We start from the raw sequence: 19,730 nt of genomic DNA, 5'->3' as shown, positions 1-19,730 counted from the left end.
AAAAGGACATTACGAGAAACTTGTATAATGAGTGTTTTATAGATTCTCAAGAAGCACAAGGCAAAAAACGCAAAAACTCGTATATATGGAGAAGTTTCTTAGATACCAAAATGGTGAAACTCCTGAATAACACTCTTAATTGAGAAACAGAACAACCTTACCAAATGCGTGTATTTTGAGTGTTTTTCACATTCTTAGTTACCAAATCCCCATATTGCAGGTGAAAGTAGCTTTATGTTAGAAATATGACATTACCAGAAAAGTGTCTTTTAAGTGTTTTTTTTTTTTTTTTTAGCATGATAGGCAATAAAACACTAAAAAGCAGGGCAATCATATTACATGGGAATAAAACTAACTTTTACCAAGTGTTTTTTCTAAGTGTTTTTGAGCTCCTTATATACTAAAACGCTAAAACGCATGCAAAACACCCTTTATTTAGAAACAGAATAACATTACCAAAAACATGTATTTTGAGTGTTTTTGATCATGTTAGTTATAAAAACGCTTAAATACATGAAAAGAATTTTATGTTTGGGAAACAAAAGGACATTTCGAGAAACGTGTACGAGTATTATGAGTGTTTTTAAGTTCTTTAAGTACCAAAAAGCTAAAACACACAAATAACACTCTTTATAGAGAAAAAAAAGAAATAAATAAAAAAATAGGATTTTTTTTATTCGTCTTTATAGTTACCGAGATGCCAAAATTCTGCCAAAATTCAGGGAAATTATGTGAAAAAAGAACAATATGAAAAAAAGTTAATTTTAGCTTTTTTTCGGACTGTTATGTACCAAACCCTAAAGTGCATGCAAAGCCTAAAGTGCATGCAAAGAAATTAAACGACCTTATCAGAAACCTGTCTTTTGTGTTTTTTTTCAGCATGTTAGGCACCAAAACGATAAATAATATGGAATTCACTCAATGTGGGAATCCATCACAAAATTACTGAAAACGTGTCTTTTCAGTGTTTTACGTAGAAAAACGCTAAAACGGATGCAAACCAACGAATATGGGGAAATAGAATAATAGTACCAAAAAGGTATATTTTGAGTATTTTTGAGCTTCTTACCTTAAAAAAACGCAAAAATGGATGGAAAGCACTCTATATATACAAATATAATTACAAAAAGGATACAAAAGGACATTACGAGAAACGTGTATAATGAGTGTTTTATAGTTTCACAACAGCCACAAGGCAAAAATCGCAAAAACTCGGTGTATATGGAGAAGTTTCTTAGATTCCAAAATGCTGAAACTCAGAAATAACACTCTTAATTGAGAATACAGAACAACCTTACCAAATGCATGTATTTTGAGTGCTTTTCACATTCTTAGTTACCAAAACCAAAAATTGCATGCAAAACTAGCTTTATGTGGGAAAAAAATGACATTACCAGAAAAGTGTCTTTTGAGTGTTTTTGAGCGTGATAGGCAATAAAACAGTAAAAAGGAGGGCAATCACATTATATGGGAAGAAAACCAGCTTTTACCAAGAACTTGCCTTAACGTGTTTTTGAGCTTTTTACATACCAAAACGCTAAAACGCATGCAAAACCCTCTTTGTTGACAAACAGAATAACATTACCAAAAACATGTATTTTGAGTGTTTTTGATCATAATACCTATAAAAACGCCTTAAATACATGCAAAGAACCATATGTTTTGAAAATGAAAGGATGTTACAAGAAACGTCTATTATGAGTTTTTAAGTTCGTTATGTATGAAAAAGCTAAAACCCAAAAATAACACTCTTTATAGAGTGTTTGCTTACCTAACAATGTGAAAAACACTGAAAAAACACATTTTTGTAATCTTGTTCTTTTCTCCATATAGAGTGCAGTTCAAATAGGTCAAATAGGTCTTGGTACCTTAGAAATAAAAAAAAACACTCATAATAAAAGTTTCTTCTAATGTCTTTTCGTTTCCTCTTGCAAAGTATTTTGCATGCATTTATGTTTCTTTTTATATGTAAAAAGAAAAAAAAATGTTTATGGTAATAAAGGGTGTTTTGCATACATCTCAGCGTTATGGTACGTAAGTAGCTGAAAATACCCAAAAGATAAATTTTTTGGTTCTATTGCTCTTTCATATAGGTAGCTTTAAATGCTTTTTATAACTTTCGTAACTAACACGTTCATCAACACTCAAAAGACATGTTTCTGGAAATGTCGTTTCATTTTCCCATAGATGGTGCTCTGGAGACATTTTGACGTTTTGGTACATAAAATTGTGAAAAACACTCAAAATAAACGTTTTTGGTAACGTTCTGTTTTTCCATATACAGTGGTACTAAATAGTTTTCGCGTTTGGTACCTAAGACGCTCAAAAACACTAATAATACATCTTTCTCGTAATGTCCTTTATTTTATCCATATTGGGTGATTTCCATGTATTTTGACGTTTTGTTGCGTAACAATGTGAAAAAACACTCAAAATATACGTTTTCGGTAATGTTCTTCTGTTTCTTCATATATAATGTTATACATGCGTTTATGCATTTTGCTACCTAAGAATCTCAAAACACTGATAAATGAAGTGTCTTTTTATTTCTTTTCCTATCGCCATTTAGCATACTTTGCATGCATTTTTGCTTTTTTTTTTTTTTATACGTAAGAAGCTAGAAAAATCAAAATACACGTTTCTGGTAATGTTATTCTGTTTCTCCATAAAATGTGCTTTGCATGCATTTTAGCGTTTTGGTACGTAAGTAGCTGTGAAAACTCTCAATAGACACGCTTTTGGTAATGTTTTGCTTTTCCAAATAGGGAGCTTTTATTGCTTTTTAGCGTTTTGGTATCTAGTATCGTTGTGTTTCTCCAAAGAGAGTATTATTCATGCATTTTCGCGTTTTGGTACCTAAGAAGCTCAAAAACGCTCTTAATATAAGTTTCTCATAATGTCTTTGGTTACTTTTTTTTTTGCGTAACAAGCTCAAAACATTGAAAATACATGCTTTTTTGGTAATGTTATTCAGTTTTTCCCCAAAAAAGGGCGTTTTGGATGCGTTTAAGTGTTTTTGTATATAAGTAGCTCATAAGCACTGAAAAGAAAAGTTTTTGTAATTTTTTGTTTTCTCCTATAGGGTGCTTTCCTTGGTTTTTAGCTTCTTGGTACCTAACACGCTCATAAACACTGAAAGAACTTGTTTCTGGAAATGTTTTTTCTCCCCATATAGTATGCTTTGTATGCATTTTCGCGTTGCGGTACCTAATAACGTGAAAAAAGCCTTAAAACACAAGTTTTGGTAAATCTTGTTCTGTTTCTCCATATAATACGTTTTAGTGTTCTGGTACATATGAAGCTCAATACCACTCAAAATATACGTTTCCTTTAATGTTTTCTTTTCCCCTTTTAGGGTTATTTGCACGTATTTTATCATTTTTGTATGTAACAGGCTCAAAATCTCTCAAAATGCATGTTTTTTGGTAAAGCTGTTGAATTTCTCCATAAAGTGTGTTTTGCAACCGTTGTAGCGGTACGTAAGTAACTTAAAACACTTAATGTTTTCCCATTTACGGTACTTTCCATGCTTCTTTAAGAGCTTTTTGTGCCTAACACACTTATAAACTCTCAAAAGATATGTTTCTGGATATGTCGTTTATTTTCCCCATATCGGGTGCTTTGCATGCATTTTGGCGTTTTGATACCTAACAAAGCTAAATACACTTAAAATACACGTTTTCTTCAAACTGAATGAATACGTTTTATCGTTTTGGTACCTAATCAGCTAAAAAAAAAAAAAAAAAAAACATAATACTAGTTTCTCTTAAAGCCTTTTCGTTTTCTTATATAGGGTACTTTATATGCATTTTGACGCTTTTGTACATAACAAGCTCAAAAATCGCTAAAAATGCTCGTTTTTGGTAATGTTTTTGTTTCTGCAGGAAGGGTGTTTTGCATGTTTTATCGTTGTGGTACATTATGAATTTAAAAACTTCCAAACACGTGAAAAGTCACGTTATTTCTTTTTCCTTTCAAACATAGTGCTCTTTTCATACTTCTTAGTGTTTTGGTGCCTAACACGTAGAAACACTCTCTAAAGATAGGTTTCTTGTAATGTCGTTTTGTGTCGTCTTTTAGAAGTCTTTGCATGTATTTTTGCGTTTTGGTACCTAATAATATACCACTCAAAATATATATTTTCATTCGTGTTGTTTTGTTTCTCCATATAGAGTACTATTAAGGTGCCTTTGTGTTTCGTGCCTAAAAAGCTGAAAAGCTCTCATAATACACGTTTCTCGAAATGTCTTCGTTTCCCGGCATAGGGAACTTTGCATACATTTCGGCGTTTTTCTACTTACATACCTCAAAAACACTGAAAAAATATATATTTTTTTTTGTATTGTTATTTTGTTTCTCCATAAAGCATGTTTTGCGTCTGTTCAAGCGTTTTGATATAAAAGTAGCTCAAAACACTAAAAAACTACATTTTTTTTTGGTAATTTTGTTTTGTATTCCCATATAGGATGCTTTCCATTTTTATTTTTTAGAGTTTGGTGCCTAACACGCTCATAAACACTCAAAATTCACGCTTCTGGAAATTTCGTTTCGTTTCTCCCATAGATTGCACTTTGCATGAATTTCGACGTTTTGGTACATAACATTGTGAAAACAAACAAAATACACGGTTTTAGTAATGTTGCTCTGTTACTCCATATAGAGTGGTACTCATGCAATTTCGTATTTTTCAACCTAATAAGGTGTAAAACACTTATAGTATACGTTTCTCGTAATGTCTTTTCGTTTCCCCATATTGGGAACTTTACATGAATTTTGACAATTTTTTACGTAATTAGCTTAAAACACTAAAAATACACGTTTTCCCGTTTCTCCACAAAAGGTGTTTTGCATGCGCCTTTGCGTTTTAGTATATAAGTAGTTCTAAACAATGAAAAGACTTTTTTTGTAATGTTTTGTTTTCCCATGTATGGTTCTTTATTTGCTTTTTAGCGTTTTGGTACCTAATACGCTTACAAACACTGAAAAGACACGTTTCTAGAAGTGTCGTATTTTCCCTCATATATGATGCTTTGCATGCATTTTAGCGTTTTTGTTTCTCCATATATTCATTCGCTTTAGCGTTTTGGTACCTAATAAGTTGAAAACACTCATACTGCACGTTTTTCGTAACGTACTTTCGTATCCATATATAGTGTACTTTTGAAAAAACACTCAAAATACACGTTTTTGGTAATGTTGTTATGTTTATCCATACAGAGTGCTATTCATGCGTTTTCACATTTTGCTACCTAAGAAGCTCAAATTTACTCATAATACACGTTTCTCGTAATGTCTTTTTCATTCTTCATATAGAATACTTTACATACATTATGGCGTTTTTCTTCCTAACAAGCTGAGAAACTCTCAAATGATTTCTTTTTGGTGATATTATTCTGTTTTTCCATAAAGTGTGATTTCATGCATTTTACCTTCTTGGTACGTAAGAAGCTGAAAAAAAAAAAAAAACTCAAAAGACATGTTTTTGGCAAAGTAGTTTTTTTTTTTTTTCCATGCATATGTGTATATGAACTTGTTTACTACAAAACAGTAAAAAGCATGAAAACTTCCCTATACTGGAAAAGCAAAAAACAACATTCCCCAAAAAACTTATTTTTGGGGGTATTTTTCAGCTACTAACGTACAAAAACGCTGAAATGCTTGCAAAATACCCTTCATGGAAAAAACAAATAACCTTACCAGAAACTAGTATTTCATTTTATTTCTTAAGCTTGTCACGTACAAAAGTGCCAAAATGCATGCAAAGTGCACTATATATGGATACGAAAGTACATTACGAGAAACGTGCAGTATGAGTGTTTTCAACTTATTAGGTACCAAAACGCCAAAGCGAGTGAATAGCACTCAATATGGAGAAACAAAGACGCTAAAATGCATGCAAAGCATCATATATGAGGGAAAATACGACACTTCTAGAAACGTGTCTTTTCAGTGTTTGTAAGCATATTAGGTACCAAAATGCTAAAAAGCAAGGAAAGAACCATACATGGGAAAACAAAACATTACAAAAAAGTCTTTTCATTGTTTTGAGCTACTTACATGCTAAAACGCAAAGGCGCATGCAAAACACCTTTTATGGAGAAACAAGAAAACGTGTATTTTTAATGTTTTAAGCTAATTACGTAAAAAAATTCAAAATTCATGTAAAGTTCCCAATATGGGGAAACGAAAAGACATTACGAGAAACGTATATTATAAGTGTTTTTCACCTTATTAGGTTGAAAAATACGAAAATGCATGAATACCACTCTATATGGAGTAACAGAGCAACATTACTAAAAACGTGTATTTTGTTTGTTTTCACAATGTTATGTACCAAAACGTCGAAATTCATGCAAAGTGCAATCTATGGGAGAAACGAAACGAAATTTCCAGAAACATGAATTTTTTAGTGTTTATGAGCGTGTTAGGCACCAAAACTCAAAAAAAATTGAAATGGAAAGCATCCTATATGGAAGTAGAAAACAAAATTACAAAAAAAATATATTTTTTTTTTTTAGTGTTTTTGAGCTACTTCTATATCAAAACGCTTGAACAGACGCAAAACACGCTTTATGGAGAAACAAAATAACAATACAAAAAAAATATATATTTTCAATGTTTTTGAGGTATATAAGTAGAATAACGCCGAAATGTATGCAAAGTTCCCTATGCCGGGAAACGAAGACATTTCGAGAAACGTGTATTATGAGAGCTTTTCAGCATTTTAGGTACCAAACACAAAGGCACCTTAATAGTATTCTATATGGAGAAACAAAACAACACGAATGAAAATATATATTTTGAGTGGTTTTCATATTATTAGGTACCAAAACGCAAAAATACATACAAAGACCTCTAAAAGACGACACAAAACGACATTACAAGAAACCTCTCTTTTGAGAGTGTTTCTACGTGTTTAGGCACCAAAACACTAAGAAGTATGAAAAGAGCACTATGTTGGAAGGGAAAAACAAATAACCAACAAAGTGACTTTTCACGTGTTTGGAAGTTTTTAAATTTATAATGTACCACAACGATAAAACATGCAAAACACCCTTCCTGCAGAAACATAAAAACATTACCAAAAACGAGCATTTTCAGCAATTTTTGAGCTTGTTATGTACAAAAGCGTCAAAATGCATATAAAGTACCCTATATAAGAAAACGAAAAGACATTAAGAGAAACCAGTATTATGAGTTTTTTTTTTTTTTTTTTTTGGCTTATTAGGTACCAAAACAATAAAACGTATGATTTGCATTCTGTATGGAGAAAACGTGTATTTTAAGTGTATTTAGTGTTGGTATGTATCAAAACGCCAAAATGAATGTAAAGCACCCGATATGGGGAAAATAAACGACATTTCTAGAAACATGTCTTTTGAGAGTTTATAAGTGTGTTAGGCACAAAAAGCTCTTAAAGAGCATGGAAAGTACCGTAAATGGGAAAACATTGTCTTGAGCTACTTACGTACCAAACCGCTAAAACGGTTGCAAAACACACTTTATGGAGAAACTCAACAGCTTTACCAAAAACATGCATTTTGAGAGATTTTGCGCCTTTTACGTACAAAAACGATAAAATACATGCAAATAACCCTAAAAGGGGAAAAGAAAACATTAAAAGAAACATATATTTTGAGTGGTATTGAGCTTCATAGGTACCAGAACACTAAAACGTATGAATAATACTCTATATGGAGAAACAGAACAAGATTAACCAAACTTGTGTTTTAAGGCTTTTTTCACGTTATTAGGTACCGCAACGCGAAAATGCATGCAAAGCATACTATATGGGGAAAGGAAACATTTCCAAAAACAAGTTCTTTCAGTGTTTATGAGCGTGTTAGGTACCAAGAAGCTAAAAACCAAGGAAAGCACCCTATAGGAGAAAACAAAAGATTACAAAAACTTTTCTTTTCAGTGCTTATGAGCTACTTACATACAAAAACACTTAAACGCATCCAAAACGCCTTTTTTTTGGAAAAACTGAATAACATTACCAAAAAAGCATGTATTTTCAATATTTTGAGCTTGTTACGCAAAAAAAAAGTAACCAAAGACATTATGAGAAACTTATATTAAGAGCGTTTTTGAGCTTCTTAGGTACCAAAACGCGAAAATGCATGAATAATACTCTCTTTGGAGAAACAACAATACTAGATACCAAAACGCTAAAAAGCAACAAAAGCTCCCTATTTGGAAAAGCAAAACATTACTAAAAGCGTGTCTTTTGAGAGTTTTTACAGCTACTTACGTACCAAAACGCTAAAATGCATGCAAAGCACATTTTATTGAGAAACACAATGATATTACCAGAAACGTATATTTTGATTTTTTTAGCTTCTTACATATAAAAAAAAAAAGCAAAAATGCATGCAAAGTATGCTAAATGGCGATAGGAAAAGAAATAAAAAGACTCTTCATTTATCAGTGTTTTGAGATTCTTAGGTAGCAAAATGCATAAACGCATGTATAACATTATATATGAAGAACCAGAAGAACATTACCGAAAACGTATATTTTGAGTGTTTTTTTTTCACAATGTTACGCAACAAAACGCCAAAATGCATGGAAATCACCCAATATGGATAAAATAAAAGACATTACGAGAAAGATGTATTATTAGTGTTTTTGAGCGTCTTAGGTACCAAACGCGAAAACTATTTAGTACCACTGTATATGGAAAAACAGAACATTACCAAAAACGTTTATTTTGAGTGTTTTTCACAATCTTATGTACCAAAACGTCAAAATGCCTCCAGAGCACCATCTATGGGAAAATGAAACGACATTTCCAGAAACATGTCTTTTGAGTGTTGATGAACGTGTTAGGTACGAAAGTTATAAAAAGCATTTAAAGTTACCTATATGAAAGAACAACACAACCAAAAATTTATCTTTTGGGTATTTTTAGCTACTTACGTACCATAACGCTGAGATGTATGCAAAACACCCTTTATTACCATAAACATTTTTTTTTCTTTTTACGTATAAAAAGAAACATAAATGCATGCAAAATACTTTGCAAGGAAAATCGAAAAGACATTAGAAGAAACTTTTATTATGAGTTTTTTTTTTATTTCTAAGGTACCAAGACCTATTTGACCTATTTGAAGGGCACTCTATATGGAGAAAAGAACAGGATTACAAAAATGTGCTTTTTGAGTGTTTTTCACATTGTTAGGTAAGAAAACACTCTATAAAGAGTGTTATTTGTGGGTTTTAGCTTTTTCATACATAACGAACTTAAAAAAAACTCATAATACACGTTTCTCGTAACAACCTTTCATTTTCAAAACATAGGGATCTTTGCATGTATTTAGGCGTTTTTATAGGTAACATGATCAAAAACACTCAAAATACATGTTTCTGGTAATGTTATTCTGTTTCTCCACAAAGGGTGTTTTGCATGCGTTTTAGCGTTTTAGTGTGTAAGAAGCTCAAAAACACGTAAAGGCAGGTTCTTGGTAAAAGTTGGTTTTATTCCCATATAATGTGATTGCCCCATTTTTACTGCTTTATTGCCTATCACGCTCAAAAACACTCAAAAGACACTTTTCTGGTAATGTCATTTTTTTCCCACATAAAGCTAGTTTTGCATGCAATTTTTGGTTTTGGTAACTAAGAATGTGAAAAGCAATCAAAATACATGCATTTGGTAAGGTTGTTCTGTATTCTCAATTAAGAGTGTTATTCCTGAGTTTCAGCATTTTATTATCTAAGAAACTTCTCCATATACACCGACTTTTTGCGATTTTTGCCTTGTGGCTGTTGTGAAACTATAAAACACTCATTATACACGTTTCTCGTAATGTCCTTTTGTATCCCAATATATAATGCTTTCCATCCATTTTTGAGTTTTTTGAAGGTAAGAAGCTCAAAAAAAACTCAAAATATACCTTTTTGGTACTATTATTCTTTTTCTCCATATTCGTTGGTTTGCATCCGTTTTAGCGTTTTTCTACGTAAAACTCCGAAAAGACACTTTTTCTGTAATTTTGTGATGGATTCCCATATTGAGTCACTTCCATATTATTTATCGTTTTGGTGGCCAACATGCTGAAAAAAAACACAAAAGACAGGTTTCTGATAAGGTCCCCATATAGGTGGCTTTGCATGCACTTTAGGGTTTTGTACATAACAGTCCGAAAAAAAAGCTAAAATTAATTTTTTTCATAATGTTCTTTTTTTACATAATTTCCCTGAATTTTGGCAGAATTTTGGCATCTCGGTACCTATGAAGATGAATAAAAAAAAATCCTATTTTTTTTATTTATTTATCATTTTCTCTATAAAGAGTGTTATTTGTTGGTTTTAGCTTTTTGGTACTTAAAGAACTTAAAAACACTCATAATACACGTTTCTCGAAATGTCCTTTAATTTCCCAAACATAAGATTATTTGCATGTATTTAAGCGTTTTTATAGGTAACATGATCAAAAACACTTAAAATACATGTTTTTGTTAATTTTATTCTGTTTCAAAATAAAGGGTGTTTTGCATGCGTTTTAGCGTTTTAGTATATGAGCTCAAAAACGCTTAGAAAAAACACTTGGTAAAAGTTGATTTTATACCCATGTAATATGATTGCCCTGCTTGTTAGTGCTTTATTGCCTATCTTGCTAAAAAAAAAAAAAAATAAAACACTTAAAAGACACTTTTCTGGTAATGTAATTTTTTTCCCACATAAAGCTACTTTCACATGCAATATGGGGATTTGGTCACTAAGAATGTGAAAAACACTCAAAATACACGCATTTGGTAAGGTTGTTCTGTTTCTCAATTAAGAGTGTTATTCAGGAGTTTCACCATTTTGGTATCTAAGAAACTTCTCCATATATACGAGTTTTTGCGTTTTTTGCCTTGTGCTTCTTGAGAATCTATAAAACACTCATTATACAAGTTTCTCGTAATGTCCTTTTGTTAACCAATATAGAGAGCTTTCCATCCATTTTCGCGTTTTTTGTAAAAAGCTCAAAAATACTCAAAATATACCTTTTTGGTAATCTTATTCTATTTTTTCATGTTGGTTGGTTTGCGTCCGTTTTAGCATTTTTCTACTTAAAACACGGAAAAGACTCTATCAAAGGCTTTTGATATGTCCAAGGCAACAGCAAAAGTTTCACCAAAGTCTCTAAAAGAGGATGACCAAGACTCAGTAAGGAAAGCCAGAAGATCACCAGTAGAGCGGCCTTGACGGAACCCATACTGGCGATCAGATAGAAGGTTGTGAAGTGATAGATGTTTAAGAATCTTCCTGTTGAGGATAGATTCAAAAACTTTAGATAAGCAGGAAATTAAAGCAATAGGACGGTAGTTTGAGGGATTAGAGCGGTCACCCTTTTTAGGAACAGGTTGAATGTAGGCAAACTTCCAGCAAGAAGGAAAGGTAGATGTTGACAGACAGAGCTGAAAGAGTTTGACTAGGCAAGGTGCAAGCACGGAGGCACAGTTTCGGAGAACAATAGGAGGGACCCCATCAGGTCCATAAGCCTTCTGAGGGTTTAGGCCAGCGAGGGCATGGAAAACATCATTACGAAGAATTTTAATACGAGGCATGAAGTAGTCAGAGGGTGGAGGAGAGGGAGGAACAAGCCCAGAATCGTCCAAGGTAGAGTTTTTAGCAAAGGTTTGAGCAAAGAGTTCAGCTTTAGAAATAGATGTGATAGCAGTGGTGCCATCTGGTTGAAGTAGAGGAGGGAAAGAAGAAGAAGCAAAGTTATTGGAGATATTTTTGGCTAGATGCCAGAAATCACGAGGGGAGTTAGATCTTGAAAGGTTTTGACATTTTCTGTTAATGAAGGAGTTTTTGGCTAGTTGGAGAACAGACTTGGCATGGTTCCGGGCAGAAATATAAAGTGCATGAGATTCTGGTGAAGGAAGGCTTAAGTACCTTTTGTGGGCCACCACAAAAAGGTCCCCCCAACTAGCAGAGGCAAAACGCCAGAGGCACCTTCGCTTAGGGGGATCCTGAGGAGGGATTGGAGTGATAGGACAAGATAAAGATATGAGATTGTGATCGGAGGAGCCCAACGGAGAAGAAAGGGTGACAGCATAAGCAGAAGGATTAGAGGTCAGGAAAAGGTCAAGAATGTTGGGCGTATCTCCAAGACGGTCAGGAATACGAGTAGGGTGTTGCACCAATTGCTCTAGGTCATGGAGGATAGCAAAGTTGTAGGCTAGTTCACCAGGATGGTCAGTGAAGGGAGAGGAAAGCCAAAGCTGGTGGTGAACATTGAAGTCTCCAAGAATGGAGATCTCTGCAAAAGGGAAGAGGGTCAGAATGTGCTCCACTTTGGAAGTTAAGTAGTCAAAGAATTTCTTATAGTCAGAGGAGTTAGGAGAGAGGTATACAGCACAGATAAATTTAGTATGAGAATGACTCTGTAGTCGTAGCCAGATGGTGGAAAACTCGGAAGATTCAAGAGCGTGGGCACGAGAGCAGGTTAAGTCATTGCGCACATAAACGCAGCATCCAGCTTTGGATCGAAAATGAGGATAGAGAAAGTAGGAGGGAACAGAAAAGGGGCTACTGTCAGTTGCCTCAGACACCTGAGTTTCAGTGAGGAAAAGAAGATGAGGTTTAGAAGAGGAGAGGTGGTGTTCTACAGATTGAAAATTAGATCTTAGACCGCGAATGTTGCAGAAGTTAATGAAGAAAAAGTTGAGGGGGGTGTCAAGACACTTAGGGTCGTCGACGGAAAGGCAGTCCGACCTGGGGACATTTATGGTCCCCTCCCCAGATGGGGACTCCGAGGCTGGTGTAGGAGTCGCCATGATTTTAAAATTTTTGGAGTGAAGGGTGTGTGTGTTATTAGGTGCTTGTAGTTTTGTGTGGAGGAAGAGAGTTGTCTTTAGAGGGCAGGCTGTGACTACCCCCTTGTGTTGTGAGACACAAAGGGAAACGTTCAGTGAGGTCACAGCTGGGTTTAATGATAAGTTCACAGCACCCCCTGAACAGTGCTTTAGACCTCACTGGGAGTAATTATCGTTTCGGCAGGTGTCTACTGCCTCCTCCTATGTAGAGTGCTTTCTATCCATTTTCGCGTTTTTTTCTAGATAAGAAGCTCAAAAACACTGAAAATATACCTTTTTTGGTAATGTTATTCTATTTCTTCATATTCGTTGGTTTGCATCCGTTTTAGGGTTTTTGTACTCGTACGTAAAACACTGAAAAGACACTTTTCAGTAATTTTGTGATGGATTCCCATATTGAGGGACTTCCATATTATATATCGTTTTGGTGCCTAATATGCTGAAAAACACTCAAAAGACAGTTTTCTTGTAAAGTCGTTAAATTTCCCCAGATAGGTGGCTTTGCATGCACTTTAGGGTTTGGTACATCACAATCCGAAAAAAAAAGCTAAAATTATTTTTTTTTCATAATTTTCTTTTTTCACATAATTTTCCTGAATTTTGCCAGAATTTTGGCATCTTGGTACCTCTGAAGATGAATAACAAAAAAAAATTAATAAATTCCTATCTTTTTATTTTTTTTTTCTATAAACAGTTTTATTTATGGGTTTTAGCTAAATGGTACTTAAAGAACTTAAAAACACTGGTAATACATGTTTCTCGAAATGTCCTTTAATTTCCCAAACATAAGGTTCTTTGCATGTATTTAAGCGTTTTTATAGGTAACATGATCAAAAACACTCAAAATACATGTTTTTGGTAATGTTATTCTGTTTCTCCATAAAGGGTGTTTTGCATTCGTTTTAGCGTTTTGGTATATAAGGAGCTCAAAAACACTTAAAGGCAAGTTCTTAGTAAAAGTTAGTTTTATTCCCATGTAATGTGATTGCCCTGCTTTTTAGTGCTTTATTGCCTATCATGCTAAAAAATACACTTAAAAGACACTTTTCTGGTAATGTCATTTTTTTCCCACATAAAGCTACTTTCACATAAAATTTGGGGTTTTGGTAACTAAGAATGTGAAAAACACTCAAAATACACGCATTTGGTAAGGTTGTTCTGTTTGTCAATTAAGAGTGTTATTCAGGAGTATCAGCATTTTGGTATCTAAGAAACTTCTCCATATATATGAGTTTTTGCTTTTTTTGCCTTGTGATTCTTGAGAATCTATAAAACACTCATTATACACGTTTCTCGTAATGTCCTTTTGTTAACCAATACAGAGAGCTTTGCATCTATTTTCGCGTTTTTTGTAAGTAAAAAGCTCAAAAAACAATCAAATTATACCTTTATGGTAATCTTATTCTATTTCTTAATATTGGTTGGTTTGTATCCGTTTTAGCGTTTTTCTACGTAAAACACGAAAAAGACACGTTTAAAATAATTTTGTTTTGAATTCCCACATAGAATGACTTCAATATTGTTTATTGTTTTGGTGACTAACATGCTGAAAAACACTAGAAACACAGGTTTCTCGTAATTTCCCCATATAGTTGGCTTTGCATGCACTTCATAGTTTGGTACATAACAGCCCGAAAAAAAGCTAAAATTAACTTTTTTGATCATGTTCTTTTTACACATAATTTCCCTGAATTTTGCCAGAATTTTGGCATCTCAGTACCTATGAAGAAGAATAGCAAAAAAAAAAAAAATCCTATTTTTTAATTATTTCTTTATTTTTTTCTCTATAAAGAGGTTTTAGCTTTTTGGTTCTTATGGAACTTAAAAACACGCATAATACACGTTTCTCGTAATGTACTTTTGTTTCCCAGACATAGGGTTCTTTGCATGTATTTAAGCGTTTTTAGAGGTAACATGATCAAAAACACTCAAAATACATGTTTTTGGTAATGTTAATCAGTTTCTCCATAAAGGGTGTTTTACATGTGTTTTAGCGTTTTGGTATGTTAGGAGCTCAAAAACACTTAAAGGCAAGTTCTTGGTAAACGTTTGTTTTATTCCCATGTAATGTGATTGCCCTGCTTTTTAGTGCTTTATTGCCTAACTCTCTCAAAAACCCTCAAAAGACACTTTTCTGGTAATGTCATTTTTTTCCTCACATAAAGCTAGTTTCGCATCTAATTTGGGGTTTTGATAACTAAGAATGTGAAAAAATCACGAAATACACGCATTTAGTAATGTTATTCTGTTTCTTAATTAAGGAGTTTTCAGGAGTTTCAGCATTTTGGTATCTAAGAAACTTCTCCATATACACTAGTTTTTGCGTTTTTTGCTTCGTGGTTCTTGTGAAACTATAAAATACTTATTATACACGTTTCTCGTAATGTCTTTTTGTTTCCAAATATAGAGTGCCTTGCATCCATTTTTTGCATTTTTTTTTTTTGGTTACAAGCTCAAAAACACTTAAAATATACCTTTTTGGTAATGTTATTCTATTTCTTCATATTGGTCTGTTTGCATCCGTTTTAGCGTTTTTTACGTAAAACACAGAAAAGACACGTTTTCAGTAATTTACAAAAATACATGTTTTTGGTAATGTTATTCTGTTTCTTCATAAAGGGTGTTTTGCATGCGTTTTAGCGTTTTGGTATGTTAGGAGCTCAAAAACACTTAAAGGCAAGTTCTTGGTAAACGTTTGTTTTATTCCCATGTAATGTGATTGCCCTGCTCTTTAGTGCTTTATTGCCTAACACGCTCAAAAACACTCAAAAGACACTTCTCTGGAAATGTCTTTTTTTTTTTTCTTTCCACATAAAGCTAGTTTCGTATGCAATTTGGGGTTTTGGTAACCAAGAATGTGAAAAACACTCAAAATACACGCATTTGGTAAGATTGTTCTGTTTCTCAATTAAGAGTGTTATTGATGAGTTTCAGCGTTTTGGTATCTAAGAATCTCAAAAACACTTATAATGCACGTTTCTCGTAATGTCCCTTTTTTTCCTCATTTAGGGTGCTTTGCATGCATTTTGGCATTTTATTTTTCACGGAATAGCTGAAAAACACTGAAAATACACGCTTTTGGTAATAAGAACATAAGAACATAAGAAATAAGTAAATATGCAAGAAGGCATCAGGCCTACACGTGGCAGTACTTGTATGAAATATGCCTACGTATTTCCACCTATCATCCCCATCTATAAATGTGTAATTTTCTCTTACAGTTGCCAAATGCCTCAGCACTAACAGCTTGATTACTAAGTACGTTCCAATCATCTAATACTGTATTTGAAAACCAATTCCTTCCTGTTTCCTTTTTGAACATCAAGTTTTCAGGCTCAAACCTGAAAACTTGATGTTCTATTTTTCTTGTTCTATCATGGTTACAGATTCTAAGAATTTTCCTTATGTTCCCCTTGTTATAACCCATATACCACTTAAAGACTTCTCTCAGGTCTACTCTTAACCTACGTCTCTCTAAAGAATGTAAATTTAACAGCTTGAATCTCGCTTCGTAAGGAATACTCCTCATCCCCTGTATCCTTTTAGTCATTCTCCTTTGAAGTGATTCTAATAGACCTTTATCCTTCCTGTGATGTGGTGACCAGAATAGGACAGCGTAGTCTAGATGAAGTCTGACCAGCGCTAAATGTAACTTTAATATTACTTCGGGAGCTTTACTTTTAGCACTCCTGAAAATGAATCATAATACACTATTTGCTTTGTTTCTGGCCTCTTTGCATTACTTTCTTAGACGGAGTTCAGAGCTAACTTTAAATCTCAAATCTTTTTCTTACCCTGAACCTACCAGAACTTGGTTGTTCATTGTGTAACTACTGTGTGGGTTTCTTCTACTTACGCTTTGCACTTCTACTTAGTGCTTTGCATTTGTTGATATTAAAATGCATTTGCCATCTGTCTGTCCATTCGTTTATTCCATCCAAATCTGCCTGCAAGTCGATGGTATGCGATTCTGACCTAATTAATCTACATACTCTCGTGTCATCCGCAAATTTACTAACAACACTACTAATTCCACTATCCAAGTCATTGACATATATTACAAACAACATAGGCCCTAATACTAATAATCTCTTTGTCACCCCACTAATTACTTGACCCCACTCGGATTTAGAGCCGTTTATTACAACACTCTGTCGCCTGCCGCTTGGCCATGACCTTATCCAGATTACTTATAACCTTTTTCCAATTCTTAAATACTCTGGAATATATTTCATCTGGTCCTGGTGACTTGAGCTTTTCAGCTTATCTATCTCCTGTTCCACTATCTCTTTAGTTATGGTAATATCTCTCAGCTTCTCATTCTCTTCTACTCTAAATATCTTCTCACTATTCGGCAAATTCTGCATGTTTTCCTGGGCAAAGATAGTTAAGAAATACTCGTTCACAATATTACTAATCTCCTCCCAACAACTAAGCAGGTTCCATTCTGCTGTCTTTAAGGAACTATTGTTTCTCTATTCTTCGTCTTATATGCCTGATAAAATCCCTTGGGGTCCATCTTCGCTTGGCTGGCTACCTTTAATTCATAACTATTTTTAGCTTTCCTTGTTAAACTCTTAACTTTTCTAATTCATTATATTATGGTCTTAAAACCACTTCCCCTGTCTTTAATCTCATATATACTTCTCTTTCGCCCTATGTAGTGTTTTAACCTCAGTAATCTATTTAGGACCATTTTTCTGTGATCTTATTCTTCTGTAAGGGATGTTCCCTAACTGTCCTGAATGTAATTTATCAACGAAATATTTATTATGCTTCTCCATAAAGTGTGTTTTGCTTGGGTTTTAGCGTTTCTGTACATAAGAACCTATAAAACACGTTTTTAGTAATGTTGTTTTTTATTCCTTTATAGAGCACTTTCCATGCTTTTTTATCGTTTTGGTGTCTAACACGTTCAAAAACACTGAAAAGACACGTTGATGATAATGTCGTTTCGTTTCCCGATAAAGGGGGCTTCCAATGCATTTTGACTTTTGGTACTTTACAATATGAAAAAATGTTTAAGTAAAAGTTTTTGGTAGAGTTGTTTTTCCATATAAAGTGCTAATCACTTGTTTTTGAGTTTTGGTACCTAAAAAGCTCAAAATCTCTCATAATTTACTTTTCTCGTAATGTCCTTTCTTTTCTCCATGTAGGATGCTTTGCGTGTAATTTGGCATTTTTATACTTAACAAGGTTGTTTTGCATGCGTTTCGGCGATTTCGGACGTAAGAAGGTCAAAAACACTCTAAAGATACTTTCTTGGTAATGTTATTTTATATTGCTAAATAGGGTGCTTTCAATGCTTTGTGGCATTTTGATTCCTAACACTCAAGTAAACACTCAAAAGACACGTTTCCTGTAATATAGTTTTGCTTCTTCATATAGAGATCTGCATGCATTATGATGTTTTGTTACATAATAAGAGAAACGCTCAAAATAAAGGTTTCAGGTAATGTTGTTCTTTTTCTCTATATAGGGTGCTATTCATGCGTTTTAGCGTTTTGGTACTTAGGAAGCCCAAAAACACCAATAAAACTTTTTTCTCCTAATGTCTTTCTATTTCCCCATATAGGATGCTTCGTATGTATTTTGACGTTTTGATACATAACAATGTAAAACAAAAAAATGAAAATAAAAACACGTTTTTGGTGATGTTCTGTTTCTCTATTAAGAAATATAGGATGTATTCAATTTTCATTCAAGCAGTTTAGTGTTTGGTACCTAAGAGACTCAAAACACTGACAATGCACGTTTTTCGTAATGTTCTATCGTTTCCCCATACAGGGTGCTTTACATGCATTTTTAATATGATGTACGTAACAGACTCAAAAAGACTCAATATACACGTTTTTGGTAAGGTTTTTCTATTTGGTAAGGTTATTCGTGTTTGTTGTACGTGCTTTAGCGTTTTGGTACGTAAAAAGTTTAAAACACTTAAAAGACATGCTTTCAGTGTTTATGAGCGTGTTAGGTACCAAGAAGCTAAAAACCAAGGAAAGCACCCTATAGGAGAAAACAAAAGATTACAAAAACTTTTCATTTCAGTGCTTATGAGCTACTTACATACAAAAACACTTAAACGCATCCAAAACGCCTTTTTTTTAATAAAAAAAAAAAAACTGAACAACATTACCAAAAAAAAAGTGTATTTTCAATGTTTCGAGCTTCTTAACCAAAAAAAAAAAAAGTAACCAAAGGCATTATGAGAAATTTATATTAAGAGCGTTTTTGAGCTTCTCAGGTACCAAAACGCGAAAATGCAAGAATAATACTCTCTTTGGAGAAACACAACAATATTAAATACCAAAACGCTAAAAAGCAACGAAAACTCTATTTGGAAAAGCAAAACATTACCACAACCGTGTCTTTTGAGAGTTTTTTACAGCTACTTACGTACCAAAACGCTAAAATGCACCCAAAGCACATTTTATGGAGAAACAGAATAACATTACCAGAAACGTGTATTTTGAATTTTTTAGCTTCTTAAGTATAAAAGAAAAGCAAAAATGAATGCAAAGTATCCTAAATGGCGATAGGAAAAGAAATAAAAAGACATTTCATTTATCAGTGTTTTGAGATTCTTAGGTAGCAAAATGCATAAAAGCATGTATAACATTATATATGAAGAAACAGAAGAACATTACCGAAAACGTATATTTTGAGTGTTTTTTTCACATTGTTACGCAACAAAACGCCAAAATGCATGGAAATCACCCAATATGGATAAAATAAAGGACATTACGAGAAAGATGTATTATTAGTGTTTTTGAGCGTCTTAGGTACCAAACTCGAAAACTATTTAGTACCACTATATATGGAGAAACAGAACATTACTAAAAACGTTTATTTTGAGTGTTTTTCACAATTTTATGTACCAAAACGTCAAAATGCCTCCAGAGCACCATCTATGGG

Source organism: Scylla paramamosain, chromosome 35 (genome assembly GCF_035594125.1).
Source record: "Scylla paramamosain isolate STU-SP2022 chromosome 35, ASM3559412v1, whole genome shotgun sequence".
NCBI lineage: Eukaryota > Metazoa > Arthropoda > Malacostraca > Decapoda > Portunidae > Scylla > Scylla paramamosain.
The sequence above is the reverse complement of the archived record's forward strand: the minus strand, read 5'-3'. Positions refer to the sequence as shown.